Below are 12252 nucleotides of genomic sequence, written 5' to 3'. Positions count from 1 at the left end.
CGACGTAACCATTGCCTATCTGAAGAAAAGTGTCAGCATCGTAAAAAAGACTGATGCAACTTTGTCACGCCAGAGAGAAATCAGCTGCTTATCTCAGCTGCTAATCCGCACCAGCATCCCTTCGGGCAGTTACAGATGCATGGAGAACTCCATCAGTATTGACTGCCCGGCCATCTAAGCATGCCTGATGTAACACACCAGAGTGCGGTCAGATACCAGGGGACAGATACGCCCGAATCGTCCAGTGATAAGTTAACGGGCGTTTTATGGGCGTAGATGCGTTGTTTAGTCTGTTTCACATTTACTGACACGCAGTCAGACTAGCCAGACAGATCACTGACTGTTGGCACTTGATAACTCATCTCACAGGTCGCACCATATTGATGGAGGCCATTCTTCTGAAGCATCGACATGTGATCTACTTTTTTCTTTAACGCCGGTCAGCGAGTTAGTGTCAGATGTTTTTCGGAAGCATCAGTACATGTAATCAAATACATTTTTTCCCGAACTGTGGTTAGTCTCATGTTGCAGGCCAACATCTGACATGAGAAGGTCGTCGATATTTGACATTCCTCGTGCCGACACGAACACATCACGATACCTTTACCGATATCTCTTAAACACCTGTTTTTACCGATGCCGTACGAACTAGCTGCCTCACTGATAATTCCTCGCATCAGCTTGAGGGAATCGAGAAACAAAAACAGCAATAGCTATAATCTGATAAGACTAGAAATCCGAGATGGATTTTGTCTCACGTTGATGTTAGAGTTTCACGGGCGCGGTAATCGATTTGACGATAGCAGGGAAGCTGTGACAATGGAGACGAGCTGACGATAGTGACCGGGTAATGAGAATGCTATCTGGGTTCTTTCATCTGATTGCTATCTGAATTTTTTATGCAAAGGGAAAGACGGTGGGTGAAGTTACAGTTGTCATTTAACACACAGGGCGTTTCCAAAGCGATTCACTGAGACTGTACCTGGTTCTGCTGAATTAGACATTGTAACCACACTGCACAGCCGCACACGATGTCAATTTTCTCTGCCCGGTGATCGATTAGACTAATCCCTGACTAAGAGCCATCGCCAAACAGCGTATAGACAGTCATCCATCCCTGTAGCGTAGGTACACCTGCGTAATAAGAGGCGAACTGCTGTTCATTCGGAATGTAAAGTTTGAACTTGTATCGGAGATTTTTTAAATTTCATGTATATGTATAAACATGCATTGTTGGAGAAAAGTTTCAACAGCGATGTTGTGTCATAAAATCAGTACAAAAGCCGTGGACTCTCGGTCTACTCAAATGGCTTTCGCTGTTTGAATTGTCAGTGAATTGGTAAAATTGTTTAGGAGGGGTCCACGAGGAGCAGTACTCAATGAAATTCATGTATACTGTTGACTGATGGTCAAGGATAGCGCTGAATGGAGACGGTGGTGATGTGGGAGTAGTCGATTGCCAGGCAATAAGCTATTACCTTGGAACGGAGAACCCGATCGTTCCATTTAAAGCGAATTCCCTTCTTGAAAGATATATCGCATTTCTCATTAACAGCTTCTGTATAGGTTGCGATAGGCGTAATTTATTTAAGGGTCTTTCTCAGATTTTACTGAACACGGTACGCTTCAACCTACAAGATAAAACCAGCTTAGCTCAGTTCCTTCCGGTATAATCAGATAGCCTGTATCAATAATGGGTGAAGGACTTACCCAAACTTGCAAATGAACTTAGGAAACCATCTTGGCTTTCTTCACTGACACATTTTTTGTACTGTCATTCGTTCATCACTTATAATCCTTTCCAAAAATTGCAATTTGTTGCTGAAAATTTACAAGGATAAAACTACATCACCGAAAATGGCTTGATATACGCGATGATTCGTTTGGGATTTGCCTCCTATAATTAACTTCGTCATCCCCTCGGAATTATACTATCACACGATAGCTGGAACTGCTGACAGAAAATAATTCTCTTTTAATGAAGATTGTGCTTGCGTACCAGAAGGTTGACATTGAAAAATACCGTTGTCACAATTTTGATGGCTTAAACCATCATGTTGACCTTAAGAAGAACAGAAGACCACGAGGTTGTTCAGCCGTGCTTGGCGACATTCTCGTGCTCTGGCATAAATTTCCATTGTTCTGCTGTTTTATCAATGGGTCATCATGACAAGTCTTGATAGCACCTACCATCCATGAAATAGCTTACATGGCGATCGATGAGCATAAACTGGCAAGGGCAAATCAACTTAATGTTGACATTTTTGTTCATGGTCATAATTGCTAAATTCAAATTCAAGGTCGTGAAAGGTAACATCACACCGAGTATGGGCGAAATCGATGACCACTCCTCTTTTATTTGTCACGCAACCCATAACCAAGTGCATATCGAATTCCCTTAATTGCTATAGCTATAATTATAGATACGATTCACGAGCTATCATATTCTACCCTTGAAACATGATCAATTGATAAAAATCCGTTGGTTGTGAAGCCATTAGTGCGATCAAAGTAGTATAATTCCAATTGATTAGTCGTATTACCTTTAAATACATTAGCAACATAACAAAGCGCAATTAAGCAGGCATTCCATTCTATTAATGTTTGAACTGTCAGTACAAGCTGAATCAATTGCATATTTTTCAATGTTAACTCTTACACATTTCCGAACTTGTCCAATTACCAACATTATTTTCTCAGCCTCATCGATTCCCAAATGGCCAATGGGCAACTTTGATATATTTATCACCTTTTCCCCTTGTGCGTACTTGATATTTTGTTGAAGAATTTCAGATGCCGTGTGTGACAGTTAATGATACATTGGTGACCTGTAGCCCTAATGAAAATGGACGAGCGAACCATAAACAACGTATGTGATAGATGAGAGTTTGATAAGTTGGCCGTCATGGTTAAGTACGTTGTGTTATTTTGCCTCAGCCGAGGCAAAAAGTATTTGCCAAGAGACGACTGGAAAACCGAGTATGATAAATGAAAGAGATAGCCGTGGTTTATGTTGCTGTCGTACTTTTGTATAAGTCTTATAATATTGCGTTTGTGGTCACTGGAGGCTACAACCTACTCAAAGCAGAAGGATAAAATTACTGAGAGAACAATCACTTTATGACATACCCGCTATATCCACAATATTCGACCCTCAAGCAACAGGTCGCTGCAACCAGAACAGACAACAAACCAAATACATTGTAGAAGTTTAAGAGAAACACTAGTAATACCAAGCAGACAACCGTGCAGGGCACAACCTACAAAAGTGTATCCTATACCGTACGCGAGAAACAATCTGCCCTGGAGACATCGATGTCGAAGATAAACTTTGAGGATCAGCCCAGCAACACTTTTATATGACAAGCCACTTTGTCTCCGGCAAGAACTGAAGATAAAACACAGACAGTTAAGACTGGACGCAGGAGCAACAGAGGCAGAAAGCAGGTAGCCATCCAAAAAAAAACCTTGCGCCGATTAGCAGAAAAGGAGATGAGGAAGCTTTGTCCGACCTGCGGAAACATCCACAGACAGGCCGTCGATCGGACTGGCTCAGTGGAGAATGGAGAATGGAGATAGAAGCATTTTGTGCCCTCCCCGGGTGCCCTAAAGGCACGCAGAGGACTAAGTAAGTAAGTTAGCGTACAATATAGCTGCGATTTTGTTTCCTTGCAAGAAGCTGCTCGGGGCGGGATGTTCTAACTGTTAGTAGCCATGCCTAACTAACTCGATAGAGTTTTTGAGATTAACAACGTTATCATCACAACGGCAGTGGGCATATCATAATTCAATTAGAATTACAGAGGCGAGATTAGGGGAGTTGCTTCAGTTCGTGCGTGTAGAAATCGAACTAATTTCAATAATTGTATAAAGTTGGATCGCAGTTCAATGCATTTTAGGTTTTTCTCACGTAACAGGTGATTTGTTGCTGATGCAATAGACTGGGAAAAAAACTGCATCGGCAAATAATAAAGAGCTATCACTTCGCGAATAAAAGGTTGACACTGGTAGCATATTACTGGGCGCCTGCTGATAGGTTTTCCTGTTGGCAGACGTTTCATTTTTCAGATTTGACGAGGAGATGGATCATGGCGGTTGTGTGTGGCAAGATGGCTGCGGCTGCTTATTGATCCGACCTCCACTGGTTATTTATGACGGAATCAACGCTTGCGTAAATAAAGGTTAATCAGGATGCATTTTTTTCTTATTAATGTATAATTGCCCCTGGGAACAACTTATCAATGTCGGTTTTCCTTCAATAACTAACCATAGTAATCTATCATGGCACCACAACACTTTGAAAATCGAAAAAAATCCGTTCAATCAGTACCGGCTATTATGTTTAGCTCCATTGCCTTTTCCTCCAGACGCTACTGAGCGATCGCCTCCTCTCTTATAAATCATTTATAACGAAGTTATAGATCACTATTAGTAGTTAATATGCCCAATAAAAGCGAAGCTGGTTTGATACTTTCTTTGACGGTGATCCTATTATGATTAGAATTTTAAGAAGACTAACTGTAGCTCTTTATTTTCACCCAACCTGGCACTCTATTAGGTGATAAAGTCCCGCGATTTTGCTTTATTTCTTCAATCATAATGACTACAAACCGCTAAATATTCGAGTCGCGCGGCTTCATCATCGAACAAATTGCCAGCACAGGACGACAACGTCATGAAATCTCTCTTAACAAAGGAGGCTGTTGGTGTTTTATCAACCTGCTGGGGTGGTCTTTGATCAATTCGACACCAAGGGTTAAACCTTTAAAGATAATTACAATTTGTGGTAAAATTAAGTCAACCGCGACAGACACCACATGCTATGGTGTTATTCCCATCGCGTATATTGCCAAAACTCAATTTAGCGGCAGAAACTATGAAATTCATCATTCACAGCTGATTCCATAGACTTGGCAAGACTGAGGTTTTTCAAGGGGTTTGATGGTGAAATTGACTGCAGCTAATATGTACGTGTGTGTGTTATTGCTTAAGAATATAACTAAATGTAATAAAGAACTATTTCAAACTCGGCACTAGATGGGATACCGATGTTTTTCCCGAACGGATGTCCTCGTGGCATCGCTTTCCCCGGACATGTCCTTGATCGAAACACTTGATCATCCGGGAGCAACTAATTCAGTTTTGAACTCCAACGTGCAAGGAATACAGAGACTCCGAAGTGGAAAGGGCATTCGAACACACGACCTTTAGTTATTTAGTATTAGTATACCGCACTAGCCGCTCCGCCACTGCTCCCAAACCTTCGCTCTATATGCCTCTTCTGCGTTCAACCTACCAAAACTTCAATCCCGTGGCGTAGATGAGCTCTATATACAAAATATTCGTAATTTGGTTAACCAACTCCTTAGTTATGGAACACGGAACAATATGATTGAAAATTACCATAATTTGACCTTGACCTTTGCCATTTGATTTCCTCATCCATCTTTGGTTTATCACCCGAAGACACAACCCTTCACTCCAGCGATTCTTTTCAATTGATTTATAACTTTATTAGGTGGAGATTATTGAGGCCAAGGTGATATTGATACGAGTTTCTTTACGTATTACGTGTGGCTTCTATCGTTGAGCTACTCTTATATGTGGGATTGGCCAAGCCGATGATAATCCATGTCTCTTTACTCGAATTACCCTGGATCTCTGTCACAACAGTTTAATGAGGAGAGAAATTTTTGAGGCCAGGCTGATAGCAATACGTGTCCTTTCACTTTAAGTATCCGGATCAGTGCCTGAAGAACTTTAGAAGGTGGGGATTATTGAGCCTACGCAGATACTGATACAGGCACGAGTTTGTTAACCTGAATTACCCCGGATCAGTGTCTGAACAACAGTTGGTGGGGATTATTGAGGTCACGCTGATCACTCTGATGTGTGCTTGTTCTTCACTTAAATTACCTTTGATCATTTTCGGAAATAAATCTGCACCTTTTTCAGCTTCTCTGATACGTGTTTCTTCACACGCACGTCGCCTATCATTGAGCAGTCCTGCCTCAAACAATTTCTTCAGCCAGACTTTATAGTCAACACGCCTATTGGATAGGATATCAAAATGGCCATGTTTGAAGTCGAACAATATGAAGAAATCAACGAAGCAGTGCAATCAATCTACGCGACGTACATTGTACACAGATAGACATTGAGATAGACAAACAATAGTACATCCTCAATAGCTTTGAGATTACATAGCCACTATAACGACCTATATTAGTAGGGATTGCCTCTTAAAGGTTGGGATTGGGCTCATTGGGGTATTGGATGTGGCACAGACAATACACGGCATGTATTACTGATGAAGAGATTATCAACATTGGCGCTTACGGAGATGAGGCACTGGCCGATATGACGAAGCCTTCAGATAATACCCATGTATCGAATCTTCCGCATTGGGACCCTATTCTTACTTTCATTTCTTTCAGAAAATATTTGCTTTCACATAAGTTGGGATTCTAGCCCGTTATCTATGCATCTCGTTATTCAAAGGTGGCACAAGCACAACTGGTGAATCGTGCACTCATCTTCAGAAACTAAGTTGCAGCTTTCACGATTTTGATCAACATTGTCGGTCATTTGATTAAATCGCTAAGAGGACTTGCAGACGGGCTTGATGATGGCAGATTATATCGAGTCATCACATACTTCTATTGGCCGGTTTTATTTTTAGTATGTACTGCGTTGTCAACGGGCCGTGTTTCGTTCGAACTGACGAAGGGGTCGCATATGACAAACTGAGGAAACCTTTGTCTACATCAAACCATGTAAAGGAAAGTTTCAGCACGGTCATTCGCACTGTGTGCCATAATAATGTAGCTGACGTAGCGGACAATCACCACCTGACTTGGCGGATGAAATCCTACCATTCCGGGCGAATTCATTGGATTATTGGTAAGGAAACCAGATTAGGACACTCCTTGAAGTTGGAAAGTGCAAATGACTGCGACATATCAACACTATTTTTGTCCGACTTCAAAGTAAAAGGTGGGAAGAAAACTTAGGTGCTGACATATCGTTGACTCGTAAACTCTCAAAAGAGATCGTCTATCACAAATATTTACCCGTTATCTGACTGGAAACTACGGTTTCAAACGGAAGAGTATAGCTATGCAAAAAGCTCCAAGTACATTTAGATGCATTGTTCTATCGAAGGTAGGATATGCGATGTTTTTCATCGGTCTTGTTTATCATATAGTTGATTCGCGCGTCATATAAGACTTGATAATCCACCAGGAACTCATGAAGGCGACACCCACAATTCATCTTCATGCCACTTTAATGCCATGTTTTCATCGCATGATATACTGCATTCTGCATGCAATCAGCTACAAAATCTCATCACCGTTAATCAGCTTAAAATGTGATTACTTTGTCGGCACAGTGTCTACCAGTTCCAAGCCTATTTCAAGCACTCGACAACCCGATGAATCAGGACATGTATAACGTCAATAAAAATCTTCTTTGATTACAGCTGGAGGGGTTGAACATTTTTTTTTGAGATCAGGGGAATAGTTTCGTCAAAGTTCAGTAGGTGCGTCAATGATGAATATTTCATACGTCACCTGTTCCGTGCCAAATTACAATTATGTTCAAGGCCACAGTGAAACAGAGACCTGCGATTTTCAGGTTCAGTTAACAAGGGAGAAAAAAAATTCGCGCCTTTTTGTTTAAGCAAGTCCAGATTAGTCCAGATAAGGCGAAAATAGGCGAAAATAAAACAAAATTTACACTTACGGAAACATTTTCAAAGTCAAATTACAGGCAATGCAAGGTTGTCTATTCAATTTTTAAGTCTAACCATCTTACCGCAGACCAATCATTGCCGCAACCACCCCGGGCCCGAGGCATGAGACGGTTACTAACAGAGAATTTGATTCCTGGCTCCATATCGCATGCATGGGTTCTGATTTAAGATAATGCGCTGGTATGTAATCACATCAATAAATCAAACGCGTGCGACCAAACATTACAGTATCAATCGTCTTGGACCAGTGCCCGCAATCATCCCCGGTTTGTTATTCCCAGGGATACCTGCGTTGGCTCCTGGTGTCCAGTCTCTCAAGTCACGTGCATGAAAAATATTTATTGACAACACAAAATCGGACAGTTTGAACCTCATTTCGGCGTAAGTATATGTCAAAATCAAGCATTATATTTTCCGAATCTAATAAAATGTACATTGCCATGATTGTTTGCTGTAATAACAATATTCACGGGTTGAAGGGCATCATCTATTTAGGCTTGATGGCAAGGTCCGCTCTATAACGTGATCTGTCCTATCTGTTTGTCGACTTTTCCTTCTTTTATGACTTTCTGCAAGGGATACACGAAGTCGATTTGTGTAACAACTGACTTGATTGTTTGATGTACAACGCGATATCCCGCCCGTACCCTGGTGTAGATATCACTCTGTCAACACGCATCCAGCATTAAAGGTCATATCCCATGTCATTCCCCAGAAGAGTCTGCCATAATTGGAGCTCTTTTTCACAATCAAGCGTTCTTTGTTTAAGGAGGCTATGTTACTGTTATTGCTTGACGATGGCAAATATCATGAACATCGCTGTTCCTCTCGGTTGGGATTACAAGGTCAACCTTTTCATGCATTATTTTTTTTTCCGTTACCTCGCAGTAAACAGAATTCATGCCTAGCCCAATACGCGGCCGTCTATTGTCCATAAACAAAGTCCGCACGCACCAAGGCCTACATTCCCATTGTTCTCCTGTCTTATCACGGCGCTATCAGTGTAAATATTATAACATCGACCCCCATGAAACATGGCATTACACAGTCTGCGGACAAGGTTCATTGTCGAGTTTGTTTACTCCACATGAGTCCGATAACTTTATATTGTTTTTATGACGACTTTTATATTGGTTTGGGCAGACAAGATGCACACGACTTTACATTTTGCAGTCAGCGTAGCTTTTGACACAAAATACACCGCACTGTCTCAAATATAATATGTTGGTAAAAGAAAGTTGGGTTGCGCAAGCTTAGGACATACAGGATCAACATGTATATTAGATACAGTAGGATGCAATGTCAAGAATAAATATTTAACCATTTTGTTCGGCACTTTTTGTGTCATGTGGCATCAGCGTGATAGTGCATAGAAACAGGATGCAGCGAATCCCGTGCACGGATGATGTCACCTTCGTAAGGGTGTTTACACTCCATTTCACGAAGGCAAGATGTTAATTGGATTTTTTTAACATCGGAACCTTTCGTGTACTTTCCAAAAGTAACCTGAGCGGTTTAAGTAGTTGGAATGGGTTTCTAAAAGGTTGAAGCTAATGTTGACGGTATGCGCTACTCATTAAAACTCTGTGTCTTGGTTAAATAGAATGACTTGTGAGCGATGCCTTGATAGCTCTCGTTTCATTTTATTTTAGGGTACAAGAGCCAGTAAGTAACACCAATGCCGGCGACGTGGTGTAATGGCGGAAACGACACCTTGTCGGGATAGGTAATGGGCGAGCCGAGTGTGTCAGTGGGGAAGGAGGTGAGAAAAGTTGTGGTGAACCAGGAGCAACGACCTCATTATCAAGCTCGGCAAATGTTTGAATATGGATGTCATAGGAAAAACTCTGTACTTCCTATCAAGAGCTGGTTTTGTGGCAGAGACTTCTGCCATTTGAACACTGAATACTTGTTTTAGGCAACACATTGACTAGTTATACGCACTTCTTGAACTGCTGCTCCCACAGAGAATGGCATGTAAAGTGGTGTCTTACTATCTGTTTATTAGGGTTACATCCGCCATTAAGAAATCTCACTGTCGGCGACATGCAGTAACGGCAGAAACGACTTCCGGTTTCTAGAGGTTATGGGCGATGCCAACATTTGTTTTGAAGGGTAAGGAAGAAAAAAATAAACACCACCCAATAGAGCCCGCGATATTTTGATGACCAATCGGATGCTTTTCCAGTGGGACACCCCATAATGCAATCAAGCATCTTTTCTCATGAGAGTTCTAGATTATGTAAGGTCAACAACATAGGTACTAACAGACTCGGCCTTCAAGATTCTGGTATTGGAACAATGTTGCGGACTTTGGCAATGTCTCACCGAATTTTGCACTGTCACCAATTTTGACACGGTCACGGTCACGAGGTTCCCTCAACCGTGATTCTGAGATTGGTAGTTAATACCACACGTAGAATAAATACCTCTGTATATTGCATTAATCCCTGTTCTCGAGACCCCTCATGTGATGCCAATGTACCATTGTTGGCATGTGGAAATGTGATTATAGATAGAAGAGCCATCAGTGACGGGAAGCCCGAGTAGTGAGATGGATAATAAGAAAAGCGGCTTAGTTCATTCTGGATGGTGGTTTCCCCACATCCGCCCAGGTATTTACGACGATGATACCGTAAGCCGCGTAATGTTTTTCGGGATTCCTTACTTTTGCGATTCGGTGAAGGTATATACATACACTGTTTAAAGGTCATGGGAAGAACAGGAGTGATCCGAATAGCTATCGGCCTATCACATTGTTACCAGTCTTGTACAAGTTATTTGAAAGGCTACTGCTGACTCGGTTGCAAAACTGGACCGCAGACAATAATATTGTCTTTCCGAACCCACAACAAAGCGCCTATCAGAAAAATCGCAGTTGTGTATCCACGTCATTTGTCATGATGGAATCGATATACCATCAGATCGAAAAACATTCTAAAGTGTACGCTTGCTTCTTGGACACCCGTAAAGCCTACGACACCGTCTGGATTGAAGGTCTCCTGTATAAACTATTTATGTTTGGTATAAATGGGAAATTCTGGCGAGTTACAAAGAATTGTTATGCTGAAATAGAAAGCTGTGTCACAGAAAACGAATTCTCCTCGCCGTGGTTTGCGCTTAAACAAGGCGTGAGACAAGGTGGCGTCTTGTCAACGTGGCTTTACTTGTTGTTTATCAACGCGCTAATAGACGAGCTCGATGACACCAGAGACGGATTAAACATTGACAATATAAACTGCAGCTCACCGTGTCACGCAGACGATCTCACGTTGCTCTCTCTCACAAAATGTGGCCTTGATAGGATGATGTCATGTTCCTTTCGGTATTCAGTCAAGTGGCGCTATGACTACAATGCCGAAAAATGCTGTGTTATAGTTCTAGGGGAAACCGCTGCGCAATGGAAGCGAACAAAAAATGAAAGGAAATGGGCGCTAGGTAACCAGTCGGTCAATGAAAAATCCTCTCATGTTCACCTCGGGATACTAGTTGATAAATACTTAAAGTCTACGCAGCGAACTATTGAAGCTGCTCAGAAACTGAAGAATACGCTCATGAGCATAATTGGGCCAAATCAGCAGCCAAGTGGTTTCAGCCCAATAATAAGCCACAACTTGTACAGAACGATTTGCCTTCCCAGAGCTCTTTATGGAGCTGAAATTTGGTGTCAGGAAATTGCTCTCTCAGAGCTGTTAATTCTAGAAAGAGCCCACCGTTACTGTCTTAAAAGGATGCAAGGATTTAATCGGCTAACGAGCACAACCGTGTGCCAAGCAATGATAGGCAGTCCTACGCTACAGTGTTACTTGGACAGAAGGTGTTTGCAATTTTTCAGGCAACTTGCAAAAATGTCTGAAAATTCCCTTCCTTTGAAAGTTCTAAAATGCCGATATGCCAATATGGTCGAACGTGCGGGTAAAGACAGTAATAAAAGTTTAGGCTATGTTCCAAACCTCGTAAAGCTTATGGACAAATATAATTGCCGTGAATATCTGACCGATTACTTTGAATCGGATACATGTAGCTTTCCAGATAAAGGAATCTGGAAAATTATAGTGAACGAAGCAACATTACTGTTTGAAAATAAACGATTTGTGTTAGACTGCCAAGAAAATGGCCATCAGAGAATACTGAACATTGAAAAGTCTCTAGACTTTCCGTCTATGCTCTGGATTTGTGCAAAGAACGATCCGAACTTAGCATCAAATTATGCCTTTCTGGCAAAGTTGTGTACACTGCGTGTCGAACCAACCGAAAAATCCTGCGAACAATGTAACAGCGTCTACACGGACCCTCAAGTTCACTTTTTTTGTCAATGCACTGCCTTTAGCAGTAACAGGGACCGGTTTTGGGACAGCATTGAGCAAAAATGCGACGTTAATGTTAGTAGCGAACTGTGGAATATGATGGACAGTGATTTGGTCGAAACATTGCTGGGGAGGCAAACAGATAGCCTCGATTTTGACGAAATGTCACAAGTTCTGGGTGTTACTGCC

General features: G+C 41.7%; 1 protein-coding gene across 2 annotated transcripts in view; it reads right to left on the bottom strand.

The window, feature by feature from the left end:
- LOC135497943 (FMRFamide receptor-like) overlaps window positions 1–12252 on the bottom strand; it is an 80224-nt gene that overhangs the window by 26279 nt on the left and 41693 nt on the right. The gene's annotated exons all lie outside the window — the stretch shown is intronic.

The sequence above is a fragment of the Lineus longissimus genome, chromosome 13 (genome assembly GCF_910592395.1).
Source record: "Lineus longissimus chromosome 13, tnLinLong1.2, whole genome shotgun sequence".
NCBI classification, from domain to species: Eukaryota; Metazoa; Nemertea; class Pilidiophora; order Heteronemertea; family Lineidae; genus Lineus; species Lineus longissimus.
Note: the sequence above shows the minus strand (reverse complement) of the source record. Positions and strands in the feature narration are given on the sequence as shown.